This window comes from Triticum dicoccoides, chromosome 7B (genome assembly GCF_002162155.2).
Source record: "Triticum dicoccoides isolate Atlit2015 ecotype Zavitan chromosome 7B, WEW_v2.0, whole genome shotgun sequence".
NCBI classification, from domain to species: Eukaryota; Viridiplantae; Streptophyta; class Magnoliopsida; order Poales; family Poaceae; genus Triticum; species Triticum dicoccoides.
The window spans coordinates 354,580,125-354,586,494 of NC_041393.1; positions in this window are offsets into that span (position 1 = coordinate 354,580,125).

A 6,370-nucleotide genomic window follows, 5' to 3' on the forward strand; every position below is an offset into this window, starting at 1 on the left:
CGATTATGCTTGGTAGACCCTTTTTGAATACTACAGGGGCTGTTATTGATTGCAACAAAGGCAATGTCACTTTTCACGTTAATGGTAATGAGCATACGATACACTTTCCGAGGAAACAATCTCAAGTTCATAGCATCAATTCTATTGGAAAAGTTCCAACTATCATTATTGGAGGTTTTGAATTTCCTCTCCCTACTGTCAAGAAAAAATATGATATTCTTATTGTTGGGGATTTCATATCCCCGTTGAGGTAACCTAGTGTTATTTAAAATTTCTCCGGTTCCGTGTTATTCGGAATGAGTTTGTTAACAAGACTTGATCAACCTTGTTAGTCGATTCATTTTGATGATCACGAGATGGATGAAACTAGAAGGCACAACCTTCTGTACCCACTTTTTACTTTCTGTTATTTAGAATAAATAAAGCAAAAATAGTATTATCTGTCAGTTTTTTGAATTATCAGTGCATTAAAAAAATATCCCGAAAATAAAAGTTCTCCAAATGCCCTGCAAATTTAGTATGATTTTTTATGGAATATTTGACGATTTTAGGCACTGAAAACAATGCAGGAGGGGCAAGCACCAGGCCACGAGAGTGGAGGGCGCGCCCACCCCACCTGGGCGCGCCCCCCTGTCTCGTGGGCCCCTGGTGGGCCCCCTCCACTTATGCCAGCACCCACACACTTCATCTTCTACCCCCAAAAAGTCCCCATCCAGCTCAAGCACGAGTCCTAGCTCATTTTGCTGCGACTTTCGATCTCCTTGCTCAAAGCTCCATTCACAAAACAAGTTTGGGAGATTGTTGCTTGGTATGTGACTCCTCCATTGGTCCAATTCATTTTTGTTCTAGTGCTTTATTCATTGCAATTTTTTTCTGCATAGGTGACCATGTTCTTGAGCTTGCATGTTAAATTTATGAGGTCCCAAGCAATTCTAATGTATGATATAGGCTCTAGGCACTTGTAGGAGTAGTTGCTACCAATCTTGTTCAGTTTTATTCACATATATTTTCAAGTTACTAAAATTTCAGAAATTTTCAGAAAATGTTAAGGAAATTTTTGAGGGGCTCTTCTAGCCAAGGCTCTCAGGAAAAACAAGTCAAAGCGAAGGAAAAAGCCAAGTATAATCTTCCTCGCTTAGCGGAAGTACGGTCGTGTGAATGGCCATATGATGATTTCTTGAAAGAAGTTGGAATTCATGAAGATTTTTATTCTTGAATCGATAATGCAGGCCTCCCCGGTTTCATGAACGACCGGATCGACCAGTATCTCTTACTCACCAATACTTTCGTGCAAAAATTTTATTATTATCCTAAGAAGTCACCGCCTGCAGTATCATTTCATTTATATGATGAATTCAGAGAAATGTCTTTATGTAATTTTTGCGCAGTGTGTAGGATACCTTATGAGGTAGAATTAGAGGAACCCCATCGTAAAGATGTGGATGGCTTTGTTAATACTATCGCTGTAGTGGAGCAAAAGAAGGGTTCCGAGGCAAAAGTCTCTAGCATACACTTTCCTATTTTACGCTACTTTGCCATATTTGCTAGTAGATGCTTCATTGGTCGTGGAAATAGTGGAAACTTCAGTGTTCCTGATATTATCATTCTTCAACATGCCTTGCTTGGAGACAATACTTTTAGTATGGGTGCCATCATTGCTAAATGGCTAGCCCTGAATCGTACAAAAGGCCCCATATTTGGAGGTATCTATGCTTCATGTCTTGCTAGACATTTTCAAATACCCATTAGGCACCATGAGAAAGAGGAGACAAAATTGCCTCCTCACATTTTAGATTACAAGAGCATGGTAGCACACAAGTTTATTGTTGACAACGAAGAGAAGATGCTCTTGTATAAACTTAGATTTAATAAGAAACACATTGAGATTATTATTTTGCGTGCGCCTCTATTGTTTGATTTGCTTGCTGAAAATTTTCTTGTCACACCGAAAGCGGTGAACAATCATTGAGCCCAAGCTTTTACTCCAGGACCTCAACCTGAGCCGGAACCTGAACTGGACCCTTATCGTGAATCATCTATCCAGTGGGATCCGGAGATGACCAGCCAGTGCTATCCTGACTACACCTCCCAGTACACCGGGGAGAGTAGCGGTGGTCCTTAGTATTAGACCAACTTAGGTCAAAAGCCTAAGCTTGGGGGAGTACTTATTTCTCACCAACTTTACATTCATGTTCACACACTAGTCGTCGGTGCTCATACTCTTTCATTGTATTATCCATGTTAGTTTAAATTGTTGGAAATATGCCCTAGAGGCAATAATAAATTGGTTATTATTATTATATTTCCTTGTTCATGATAATCGTTTATTATCCATGCTATAGTTGTATTGATAGGAAACTCAGATACATGTGTGGGTACATAGACAACACCATGTCCCTAGTAAGCCTCTAATTGACTAGCTTGTAGATCAACAGATGGTCACGGTTTCCTGACCATGGACATTGGATGTCGTTGATAACGGGATCACATCATTAGGAGAATGATGTGATGGACAAGACCCAATCCTAAGCCTAGCACAAAGATCGTAGTTCGTATGCTAAAGCTTTTCTAATGTCAAGTATCATTTCCTTAGACCATGAGATTGTGCAACTCCCGAATACCGTAAGAATGCTTTGGGTGTACCAAATGTCACAACGTAACTGGGTGGCTATAAAGGTGCACTACAGGTATCTCCGAAAGTGTCTGTTGGGTTGGCATGAATCGAGACTGGGATTTGTCACTCCGGTTAATGGAGAGGTATCTCTGGGCCCACTCGGTAGGACATCATCATAATGTGCACAATGTGACCAAGGGGTTGATCACGGGATGATGTGTTACGGAACGAGTAAAGAGACTTGCCGGTAACGAGATTGAACAAGGTATCGGCATACCGACGATCGAATCTCGGGCAAGTACAATACCGCTAGACAAAGGGAATTGTATACCGGATCGATTGAGTCCTTGACATTGTTGTTCATCCGATGAGATCATCGTGGAACATGTGGGAGCCAACATGGGTATCCAGATCCTGCTGTTGGTTATTGATCGGAGAACGTCTCGGTCATGTCTGCATGGTTCCCGAACCCGTAGGGTCTACACACTTAAGGTTCGATGACGCTAGGGTTATAAAGGAAGTTTGTATGTGGTTACCGAATGTTGTTCGGATTCCCGGATGAGATCCCGGATGTCACGAGGAGTTCCGGAATGGTCCGGAGGTAAAGATTTATATATGGGAAGTCTTGTTTTGGTCACTGGAAAAGTTTTGGGTTTTATCGGTAACGTACCGGGACCACCGGGAGGGTCCCGGGGGTCCACCAAGTGGGGCCACCATCCCCGTAGGGCTGCATGGGCCAAGTGTGGGAGGGTACCAGCCCCAGGTGGGCTGGTGCGCCCCCCCACAAGGCCCAAGGCGCAGCTAGGAGTGGAGAGGGGAAACCCTAGGCGCAGATGGGCCTAAAGGCCCACCCTAGGGCGCGCCCCCTCTCTCCCCCTCTTGGCCGCCCCCTCCAAGTCCCATCTAGGGCTGCCGCACCCCTAGGGTGGGAACCCTAGATGGGGGCGCAGCCACCTCCCCTCCTCCTATAAATAGTGGGGGTTTTGGGGCTGCCTGAGACATGAGTTTTCTCCCTCAAGGCGCAGCCCTACCTCTCTCCCTCCTCGTCTCCCGCGGTGCTTGGCGAAGCCCTGCACGATTGCCACGCTCCTCCACCACCACCACGCCGTTGTGCTGCTGCTGGACGAAGTCTTCCTCAACCTCTCCCTCTCTCCTTGCTGGATCAAGGCGTGGGAGACGTCACCGGGCTGTACGTGTGTTGAACGCGGAGGTGCCGTCCGTTCTGCACTAGGATCTCCGGTGATTTGGATCACGACGAGTAGGACTCCTTCAACCTCGTTCTCTTGAACGCTTCCTCTTAGCAATCTACAAGGGTATGTAGATGCACTCTCCTTCCCCTCGTTGCTAGTTTCTCCATAGATAGATCTTGGTGACACATAGGAAAATTTTGAATTTCTGCTACGTTCTCCAACAGTGGCATCATGAGCTAGGTCTATTGCGTAGACTCTTTGCACGAGTAGAACACAAAGAAGTTGTGGGCGTTGATTTTGTTCAATATAGTTACCGTTACTAGTCCTATCTTGTTTCGATGGTATTGTGGGATGAAGCGGCCCGGACCGACCTTACACGTACACTTACGTGAGACAGGTTCCACCGACTGACATGCACTTGGTGCATAAGGTGGCTAGCGGGTGCCAGTCTCTCCCACTTTAGTCGGAACGGATTCGATGAAAAGGGTCCTTATGAAGGGTAAATAGCAATTGACATATCACGTTGTGGTTTTTGCGTAGGTAAGAAACGTTCTTGCTAGAAACCCATAGCAGCCACGTAAAACATGCAAACAACAATTAGAGGACGTCTAACTTGTTTTTGCAGGGTATGCTATGTGATGTGATATGGCCAAGAAGAATGTGATGAATGATATGTGATGTATGAGATTGATCATGTTCTTGTAATAGGAATCACGACTTGCATGTCGATGAGTATGACAACCGGCAGGAGCCATAGGAGTTGTCTTTATTTATTGTATGACCTGCGTGTCATTGAACAATGCCATGCAATTACTTTACTTTATTGCTAACCGGTAGCCATAGTAGTAGAAGTAATAAGTTGGCGAGACAACTTCATAGAGACACGATGATGGAGATCATGATGATGGAGATCGTGGTGTCATGTCGGTGACGATGATGATCATGGAGCCCCGAAGATGGAGATCAAAAGGAGCAATATGATATTGGCCATATCATGTCACTATTTGATTGCATGTGATGTTTATCATGTTTATACATCTTATTTGCTTAGAACGACGGTGGTAAATAAGATGATCCCTCATTAAAATTTCAATAAAGTGTTCCCCTAACTGTGTACCGTTGCGAAAGTTCATCGTTTCGAAGCACCACGTGATGATCGGGTGTGATAGATTCTTACGTTCACATACAATGGGTGTAAGCCAGATTTACACACGCGAAACACTTAGGTTAACTTGACGAGCCTAGCATGTACAGACATGGCCTCGGAACACAAGAGACCGAAAGGTCGAGCATGAGTAGTATGGAGGATACGATCAACATGAAGATGTTCACCGATGATGACTAGTCTGTCTCACGTGATGACCGGACACGGCCTAGTTGACTCGGATCATGTAATCACTTAGATGACTAGAGGGATGTCTATCTGAGTGGGAGTTCATAAGATGAACTTAATTATCCTGAACATAGTCAAAAGACCCTTTGCAAATTATGTCATAGCTCACGCTTTAGTTCTACTGTTTTAGATATGTTCCTAGAGAAAATATAGTTCAAAGTTGACAGTAGCGATTATGCAATCAGTAGAAAGCTTATGTCCTTAATGCACCCCTGAGTGTGCAGAACCCCAAACGTTGTTTGTGGATGTTGCGAACATCAGACATACACGTTTTGATAACTACATGATAGTTCAGTTAAATGGTTTAGAGTAGAGGCACCAAAGACGTTTACGAAACGTCGCGGAACATATGAGATGTTTCGAGGGCTGAAATTGGGATTTCAGGCTCGTGCCCACGTCAAGAGGTATAAGACCTCCGACGATTTTCTTAGCCTACAAACTAAGGGAGAAAAACTCAATCGTTGAGCTTGTGCTCAGATTGTCTGAAGTGCAACAATCATTTGAATCGAGTGGGAGTTGATCTTCCAGATGAGATAGTGATGTTTCTCCAAAGTCATTGCCACCAAGCTGCTAGAGCTTCGTGATGAACTATAACATATTAGGGATAGATACGATGATCCTTGAGGTATTCGCAATGTTTGACAGCGCGAAAGTAGAAATCAAGAAGGAGCATCAATTGTTGATGGTTGGTGAAACCACTAGTTTCAAGAAGGGCAAGGCAAGAAGGGATACTTCATGAAACGGCAAATCAACTGCTGGTCTAGTGAAGAAACCCAAGGTTGAACCCAAACCCGAGACTAAGTGCTTCTGTAATAAGGGGAATAGCCACTGGAGCAGAATTACCCTAGATACTTGGTAGATGAGAAGGCTGGCAAGGTCAATACAAGTATATTGGATATACATTAAGTTAATGTGTACTTTACTAGTACTCCTAGTAGCACCAGGGTATTAAGATACCAGTTTGGTTGCTAAGTGTTAGTAACTCGAAATAAAAGATCTACGGACTAAACGGAGACTAGCTGAAGGTGAGCTGATGATATGTGTTGGAAGTGTTTCCAAGTTTGATGTGATCAAACATCGCACGCTCCCTCTACCATCAAGATTAGTATTAAACCTGAATAATTGTCATTTGGAGTTTGCGTTGAGCATAGACATGATTGGATTATGTCTATC